At 32.2% G+C, this 10180-nt stretch overlaps 1 pseudogene; it reads left to right on the top strand.

The window, feature by feature from the left end:
- Window positions 1-308: 308 nt before the first annotated feature.
- Window positions 309-3083, top strand: LOC149538276 (1-aminocyclopropane-1-carboxylate synthase 3-like; annotated as a pseudogene).
- The last annotated feature ends 7097 nt before the right edge of the window (window positions 3084-10180 follow it).

The following is a 10180-nucleotide window of genomic DNA, read 5'->3' as shown; positions in this document are numbered from 1 at the left end:
AGGTTATCCTAAATGACTATGTAGCAATCTAAAAGCAAAACAATGTACCTTGAATTTTTGAAGGTACATTTGTGTCACATTCAACACAAATTTGAATTTATCAATCACTATGTAAAGGAATATAGTTGAACAGAGGGATGCCACTATACTATCAAGAGGTATTCGTCAAGCTCAGATTCTCATGATTTGATTGATTTCAAAGGTGCCCACACTATTTATATTTGATCATTTCCTAGATTGGAGAAGTGTAGAATTCAACTTTTTTTTTGAGCTAGAGTTGAGTTGCTACTTTTTTCTCACCATTGACAATGAGGATGAGCATATGTGAGGAAAAATGTATGGGTTTAGGTCTGAATAAGAATACAACAAGTGCTTCTAGGAGGGATACATGCAATACCCATGGAGAGGAATCTCCTTATTTTGTTGGGTGGGATGAGTATAGAAAGAATCCATATGATGAAAAGTTCAATCCTAAGGGAGTTATCTAGATGGGCCTTACAGAGAATAGGGTTTTTTCATATGACTATTGTTTCTAGATTGAAGATTGCCAAAATTGTTATGTTAATTTTTTTCTTATGACATAATTCATAATTTTAAGCAATGTTATTTCTAGATTGGACTGTGTATGAGTTGTAACCTTTAAGAAATGTTCTATAATATTATATAATCTGGCTTTTATGGTTAAGTATGATGTATTTTCAATCAATGTAGGCAGCTTTCTAGGGTATTCCTTAGAATAGTTTTGTATTTTGTTTTTTTGATATATATGGAGAAATCAGCATAGTTATATGTCAAATGCTTTGACACCATAGATTGCCTAAGATAGGAATTTGATGTGTACTTGCATGGTTGTAGCATTTTAAAGTGGTAAATTGACATTAATGGTTTCTACATTTGTATTGTAGTTATCATCTAATCTATTGGAAAAATGGTTGTCAAAGCACCTAGAAGCATTAATGGCATCGACTGAAAAGAGTTTATTCAAAGAATTGGCACTTTATCAGGACTACCATGGGTTGGAAGCTTTCAGAAAGGTAACATAAGACTTTCTAATATGCTTCAATAAAAAAATTTTTGGACTGCTGATCATAATTTTATTTCAAGGTTGTCAAATGCTAGGATGAATTCATAGTTTTGATTCTATTTTGAATTTTAAAATCCATTTTAAGAGGCTCCCTCTACTTATCATGATTTTCTTAGATGATTGTCACAATAAAGTAAAAATTCACAACTTTGATTGAGATTTGGATTATACCATATAACTTGTTAGGTACACTATAATTATGATAGAGGAGGAAATATTTTAGGTCTGTAAAAGCATCTGTAAGGATTGTAACTTATTTCTTGAGAAATATGAATACTAATATTTTGTTTGGTATACATTTCTCTATGTAAATCCTAATTTTGTTGAATGATATTCTCTTTTTTCTATTTTCTGACATATTGTGAAGTGTCTACCAATTTTATCTATATCTTGTTGAACGTTGTTCTCTTATTCTATTTTCTAACATATTTTCAAGAGTTTATTGAGCATTAGTTTCTTATGCCTATTTACATGATCCTTTATATTTTCACAACTAATTTGTACTACACTTTTATGATTCTCTGGGCTTGTTAGCTTTTCTTCCCTTAAAATATAAGAATTTTTCTTAATATTGTGTGCTATGGATAGTTTCATGGAGGCATTGAGAGGAAATAGAGTGAAATTTGAAGCAAAAAGGATAGTAAATACAACTAGGGCAACAATAGCCAATGAGCTATTAATGTTTTGCCTTGCTAATCTAGGAAATGTCTTCCTAGTGCCCACTCCATACTATGTAGGGTAAGCTATCTTTTCTTTTAACAAAAGACTTAGAAACATCTCTATTAATCAAAACACTTGAAACATCTCTATTAATCTATTTGATAGAAGATAGGTTGTCCATGAATAGACTTATAAAGCCAATGTATGATATCAGTTGTTATAAGATAGGATTGTCATTTTACTATTTATTAACTTCTTAATGTGTCATTTTACTATAAGATTAAACTTGTTAATGCCCCATACAACCACTGGAAAAGACTATTATGTTAGTCCATTATCAGCATCAATAAATTTTTTCTAATCTTGACCCTTAATGGATGGTATTTTCTATGTACAAAGATGAAATTTCTTTGTTGGGTATTTTCAATAGCCTCGGATTGGTATTTTTTTCTGATAATTTCTTTTCACTTCAGGTTTGACATAGATCTAAGGTGGAAGATAGGGGTAGAAATTATGCCCATCCATTGTTACAGTTCCAATAACTTTGAGATCACCGAATCAACAGTGATATCAGCATACAAGAGAGCCAAAGATCTTAATAAGAAGGTGAAAGGAATTCTCATAACAAATCCATGTAACCCTCTAGGCACAACATCAAGTGCTGAAACATTGAAGATGTTGTTTTCTTTTTCTCAAAAGATGAAAATACATCTAGTCTATGATGAGATATATTCAGGATCAATCTTCTCTTCTCCAAGGTTTAACAGTATTGCAGAAATTGTGGCCAAAGAAAATTATAGTCCTAACAATGTGCATATAGTCTACAATTTATCTAAAGATTTGGGCCTTCCAGGTTTCACGGTAGGGGCAATTTACTCTTACAACAAAATTGTGGTCACAATAGCTAGAAGAATGTCTAGTTTCTGCATGGTATCATCTCAAACCCAACATTTATTGGCTACTATGCTATTAGATAAAGGGTTAGTTAATTATTATATTGCAGAGAATAAGAGAAGATTACAAGGGAGGTATAATGTTTTTTTCTCAGGGCTTGCCTGGTCTGGCATTAAGCACTTGGAAGGAAATCCAGGTCTTTTTTGTTGGGTTAACATGAGTCATCTACTTCCCTCAAAAGATTTGGAGGGAGAAGTAAAGCTATGGAAAAAGGTACTATATGAAGCTAGGTTGAATGTATCACCTAGATCCTCATTCAAATGCATGGAACCTGGCTGGTTTAGAGTTTACTTTGCTGATATGAATATATCCACCATGGAAGTTTCCTTGCAACGATTTGAAGACTTTGCAAGACAATATAAATCCTTGCACTAAAATTACCTAATATTGAATTATTACCTCCTTTTAACTACAAGGAGAATGGTTGTATTGTCTAATAGCCATATCAAATTATTACAAGAACCTGCTAAAGATATTTGTCCTTGTCCCTAACTCTTACAAAGAGTACTACAACAAGAAAGTGTACATTTCAGTATGTAACTCAAAGCATTCATTATGTTATACAATATTTGTATTGAAATATAATATTATAACTATTTATGTGGCAACTGGCACCAATTGTTGTACAATGTTTGTATTGAAATTTAGTTTTACACTAGTCTATGCAGCAACAAAAACCATCCTCACAATGGCTCCTTACTACTTTACACAAAAAATAGTATGATTTATTTGGATGCACACCTTAATTCCTTATCCATATCTTGTTTGGCATCAGAACACAATTAAGTTCAAATGTAGACTAATCCATGTTAACATCCCTCATTATCACTAGAACTTTTGGAAGTGGTCTTCCCATGGTCAAGCTCCTTCAAAGTGATACCAACCAGCCCTCATTGTGTATTTGTAGCATCCTCATCAATTTTTGTTATGGGAGTGGAGTCTCGTCATTATTTTATATAATGTATTCAATGGATTATATAGCCTCTTGCACAAATTTTTCGTTGTGATTAGTGCCCAAGAGGAGATGAGTTAATGAAAATAAGAGGTGTAACCATGTAGGGAAAGTGCTAACTTGACAACAAAGGTGAGTGGTGCACTTGAAGTAGCTGTGGTGATACCTGATGCTTTCAATTAAGGAAGCATATATGTATTTTAGCTGCCTATTATAAAACTTATTTTGATAAGAATAAAGAAAAGAGCTTACTATAAATTATTACATCAACATATCCTCGTCAATCCTTTGGTTTGTTGATCATGTTCTGTACCTCAAATGCATTTGACATTTTTTTATTGATCTCATGAAACAATGTTTAATGTTTGCTAGAGAAACTGCATTGGGAAATAATTTGAATGGTTTGGTTAGGTGTTTTCTCAAAGCTTCTTTCAATTTACTATACAAGTTGCTTGTTTAAGAGAAATTATGTCATATTTAGTTCTTTTCAGTGTACGTGAAACCTTGTATGGCCTTTTGGTGTACTTTATGTTATTCTTCAGATATTTTCTCTACTTTTTTGATGAATGATTGTTCTTTTGAGGCTTGCAATGAAAATAGTTTTGAATCATGCTATTTTGATGCTTGGGATAAGAAAATAATTGTTAACAATTAGAAATGTTGGAACTATTACTATAGAATCTAGATAGATGTAAAGCTAAATGCTATGATATTGAACACTTAAAGTGATGATTAACTATGTTGGTGAATTGAATTTTTAATTTTCTTTAGGTTTGGGAAGGATGAGTAGAAGTGTGATGATTGTGGTCATTCAGCCCCACAACACTTCTGCTGGTGGAACACGGTATAATATCATTGGTTTCCTTTTTTCCTTATGTAGGGGAAAACAAGGATTCGGGTTTATTATTTTCCTTGCTTGGACTGGCATGCTCCTACAAATTCCTCCTATTTGAACATTTTATTTTATGTTATATTTCATGTTACAGTTTGTTGCAAATCCAATAAAGAAATGGGGCTACACTCATGATAGGCACAAAGCACTAATTCTACTCAAGTACAATGTATTGAATAGCATAGTTCTAAGGCATACAAAAATTGAACGAGCAGTAGATCTTGCCCTTCCACCTAGAACAGTCTATATTTCTTCACCTATGGCTTTAGATTGCTTTATAATAGTAGTCATATTTGTTATTTTAGTTTTCTTTAGAGGGGTTAGACAAGGTAGATTCTCTTTATTTTCTGTGTCACATTCTTTTCATTATAGGCATACATTTGATGCAAGAGAACAAGATTTCTATGAAGCTTTGTATACATAGAGTCAATCACAGTTCAAAATGTAAGCAAACCTTTACATGAATTGCTTTCAAGGGATGGATTTAGATGCAATTTTTTAGTGAACTAAGTCACAAATATAAAGATTGGCTTGTCATTTGCTTCAACTTTTTTCAATTCAATAATTCTCTTCCTGTTTTTATAATTTAGCCATAAAATCTAATTTTCACATTACTTATCTTCTATCCAATTATTTACCTCCTGTATGTGTTTTTCCTTTCATATGCCTTGGGTTGGATCTCTACTGTAGGCATTATGTTGACTTGTATAGGCATGTTTTTTTTAGGTGTAATCCAATTCCAAATTCTCGAGATGTATTTTTGATCTATTACAACTATAGATATGTACTATGCAAATATTTCTTGTGTTTCTTTTTCCTATGACAGATTGGTACATCTAACAGTCCCTTGTTCATAACAATAACTAAGTATACTCATGTAACATTTTGGAATATTCTGTTGTTTCTTTTATTGTTGAATATATATGTTACAATTTTTGCACTTTTAAAAAATAAATCTATAATTCCTTTTGCCAAGGTATATCAACTTTCCTTGATTTTCATTATAAATGGAATACCAGTAGTAGTATTGATGTCATGAGATCTATAAAATCTTATTTTCTTTGGAATGTGTATTATGCTTTGTGGTTCTTTTAAATACGTAGCAAAGTAGCCCAAGGAGCGACTGATCTAGGTACTTGGCACAGAGCTTTGTGGTTTTCTTAACTCTAAAAGAGTACAGCTAGCACAACGCTCTTGAGTGACATGTAAGGATTGTTTTATGAATCCTTAGTTAGGCTATGAAGTTTTACATTATCTAAAATAATTCCTCTTCTTTGACATCCATAATTTGTATCAGTTGTCACCTTCTTTTTCATTTTACAAATTAGAAGCATATCTTTATGTTCTATTTTTTAAGTTTTCATATGATTAGCTTCATAATATTGGAATATATATTGCACAATATTTAATATTACTGCTACTACTATCATGTTTCTTAATACCATCCAGCATGCAAGAAACTTGAAATGGCATCACCTTTTTTAACAGTAACTAACACCTTATTATATTTCTCATACAGGGGTAAACAACTTTCTGTCAGTGTGTAACAATCTTAGCCTCTGGCCTAAAAACAAATTTTAACTGACATCCATATTTTCATTTAGAGGCTGCAAAAATTGTCTCTCGAGCTCAAGAATCTAGTAGCTCTAGAACCCCAATATTTTTAGATCTACTTCTCATTAATTGGAAATAGATTTGACCAGTAGGTCTAGAGAGATAGGCTTTGGTTCATCTCATTTTAGAAATAATTATGCTTTTGTGGGGTTATGAACTTATGTGAGTCCAAAGTCTAGCCATTATTTTCTCATCAACTTTGTTGATAGCATGACAGAGTTTGTGTACCACTTGCCATGTTTTCAGTGACTTTTTTTCAGAGTTAGTATATGTATGTAGTATGTACACACACGTATAATGCATGTATGTAAGCATATATGTATATGTATGCATGCATGCATGTATATATACGTATGTACTTCTTGATGTGTGTATGCATATGTGTATTTATATATGTACTTGTAAATATATGCATATAATGTTTAACAAAATGCCTCAAAAGAGATGGATATATATGGGCAAACATGCATTCATGAAAATGGAATGAACACCAAATGTTTTAAAATGACACTTGTAGACCACCTCGCACTTTATGAGTTCTACAAGGGATAAAGTTTACTATTAATCAGTATTGTATCAATGTTTCACACCAATTAAATATTGAATTAAGCTTGATAAACAACATGCTGATGCAAAAACAAAAAACTGAAACAAAATTAGAAATATTGTGTGATTGGCGAATGTCCAACTATGGTTTCAATAGAATTCATGTTAGTTATCAGGAAGACTGGAAGAAACTAGGTGAAGTAAAAGGGTATTAGGCTATCCTTTTTCCAGATGAATATAAATAATTTTATTCAATCAAAAAAAATATTGGCAAAGAACAAATATTCATAAGTGCGAGCTAGCAAATGCACTTCAAATATTAAAGCTTGAGAAATAATCATGATAAATTTAAAACTGTAACATATTGGGAAATTCACATAAGATTGTGTGTTGTTAATGAGCTATAATCAAAATTAACATAAATTATTAAATTCATATTTTTTTAAGTTGCATTCAAGTCAATGCGTATAATATGTTTGGGGGAATTCTTTCTTATTGTTGATGGAGTGTTTGGAAGCCCACGAGAAGAGTTTATGAGACTGACCTGGAGAGGAATAATTTTGATTCGATGCATCCAATTATGAGTTGTGATACTTGTCTATTTGTGTAGGCTATACAAACATGATCTGAAGCACACCAGTGTTTTCTTCTTGTTTTTAATTTAAATATATTTTGGTCTCATGTAGCATATTTAAAATAGCTTTCCATAGGTGTCTTATTTGAACCATCCTACTTATAGTATTATGTTTACTCCTATTTTGCAGTACAAGTTTATTGTTGATGGGGACTACAGGGATGATGTTCAACAACCTATAATGACTCCCACTTTTGGGACTATCAATAATTTCTTATATGTTACAGCTCCAAAGCTTCCAACAATGGTAGTAGCTCTAGAATCACCAAGAATGGAATCCCAAATGGAAGTAGATCATGCCTTTCGACATGTAAGTTGAAAAAGATATGTAATGGATTTTCTTTGTTGAGGGCTTGTAGTTGAGTTTTGAAATGAACACCAAATTTGATTATTTTGAAGGTTATGCCCAAACAAGGAAGTTAGATAATGGTTGTAACATACTGTGGGTAGAATACCTACACAAGCTTCAAATTCCTGCTATTTTTCTTTTATACCAGTGAATGTATTGTTGGAAGTAAAATTTATGTACATTTTCAATTTTTTAGCTTATTACACGTGGTATTGTGTCAAAAAAGTGTCTTAGACACCCTGTATTAATGAGTTTACATTGTTAGAGCCATAGGAAATCTATTCATCATGATCAAAATCTAAGTTAAATGGAGGAAGAAATTTATATTAAAAAAATTCATTTTCATCTACCTGCTTCCTCAATACTAAGCTGATGTCCTTCAATGTCAACCCTGATAACTGCCAAAATCTAATCAATTGGTGAGATTGGTAACTGTGCGTATGAAATTGGTATTAATTTTGTAGTGCATGATTCATTATTGCTATCCCAAGCAAGTCACATTGTCAAATGATGCTTTGTAGGAGCAAGTCCAGAGGATTTCACAAGAAGAGGTTTACATTTTTGTTTTACGAAGACTTTTGTATCAACATTTCAGATGATATTTCATAATCTATCTTCTACATTAACTAAGATCACATGTCAATTAAGCCTCTATAGTTTCTTTTCATCTAGAGACAATTCTAACACTTTGTGAACATTATGTTATGGCAAAAGAAAATAGCAAGGACACTCTTGGAATCATCTACAAGGAGCCATGGGGACAATTCAAAGCAATATGCTTCTCCAAGTAAAAATAAAGAAGCTAGTAAAAGAGATGAAGCTTCCTTCCAAGGGGCCAAAAAACCTTCCACTCCATGTAAATCACACAACTTCTCAACATCAAGGTCTTCCACATACTAGTCAAATGAAACTGATCTCTTTGACCTTGTTGATATGGACTATGGTAAAGTGTATGATATGTAAGTGTATGATGGAATAGAGCAAATCTAGAGCACCACTATAACTTATAATATAGAGGGATGGTGATAGTAGTTAGTTGGAGGCCAGTTTTGACATTCCATCCATCCCTTTTTGGGTACATGATGATAATTTTATTTGATGGTTTTTGTTGAGCAATATAATAGTTCTATTCACATTATATATCAAGTAAATAAATGGCTTGACATTACTTAAACTTTTCATGCTATCCATTTCTTTATATAATCAAAAGGCTTGAAATGTGGCAAAATGTTCACCATTAAATGGGGACAATCCCTATGGAAATTAACTAAACTTAGTTGAATTGTGCAATAGTAAGTCATGTAATGTGTACCCCATATGTTCAAAACATGAAAATAATTCTTTTGTTTTATCTTTTGGTGGGCCTTTTCAGCCATGGACTGCCTTCATACAATGTACATGATTTGTCTCAATCATATAACTAATCATATATTCTTCATATTAGTTACTGTCAGTGTTTTTCAAGCATTCTATAAAATAGTTCACATGCCTTGTGTATGATATGACATTTTGCATGCATCCTACACTCTCTCTCATCTGGCTGATGATGGATTACGCAGAGTGATTTGAAACCATGATGCTAAAAAACACAGTCAAATCCAAAATGAACTTGCACTACAAATGGATTGTGGAAATCTAATATTGGTAAAATTACATGCATGTCTACCAGGACAATCACAACTTAAACATATATTTGTCCTGGTAGACATGCATGCACAATTAACAATATCAGATTTCCACAATCCATTTGTAGTACAAGTTCATTTTGGATTTGATTGTGTATGTTTTTTAGAATTATGGTTTCAAATCACTCTGCGTAATCCATCATCAATCGGATGAGAGAGTGTAGGATGCATGCAAAATGTCATATCATAGGCAAGGCATGTGAACTATTTTATAGAATGCCTAAAAAAAATTTACACCTAGCTGTTGGTGGAAATTTCCACCTTCATTGGTCAAAATTTCCACCAATGGCTGGGTTTTTTCCACCTTTTTTGGTCAAAATTTCCACCAATGCCTAAATTTTTTTCTACCTTTGTTGGTCAAAATTTCCACCTTCATTGGTCAAAATTTCCACCAACGCCTAAAATTTTTTCTACCTTTGTTGGTCGAACTTTCCACCTTCATTGGTTGAAATTTCCACCAATGCCTAAATTTTTTTCTACCTTTGTTGGTCAAAATTTCCACATTCATTGGTTGAAATTTCCACCAATGCCTAATTTTTTTTCTACCTTTGTTGGTCAAAATTTCCACCAATGCCTAAATTTTTTTCTACCTTTGTTCGTCAAAATTTCCACCAATGCCTAATTTTTTTTCTACCTTTGTTGTTCAAAATTTCCACCAATGCCTAAATTTTTTTCTACCTTTGTTGTTTGAAATTTTGACCAATTCCTAATTGAACTTAAGCAATGGCTTTGGAAGGTTTTCAACCAATAGGTTGGTCAAAATTTGGAAAAATATCGACCAATGGGTTGGTCAAATTTGGTCGAAACTTG

This window comes from Cupressus sempervirens, chromosome 9 (genome assembly GCF_028749045.1).
Source record: "Cupressus sempervirens isolate cs-2001-9-10 chromosome 9, ASM2874904v1, whole genome shotgun sequence".
In the NCBI taxonomy this organism is placed as follows: Eukaryota; Viridiplantae; Streptophyta; class Pinopsida; order Cupressales; family Cupressaceae; genus Cupressus; species Cupressus sempervirens.
The sequence above is the reverse complement of the archived record's forward strand: the minus strand, read 5'-3'. Positions and strand labels throughout refer to the sequence as shown.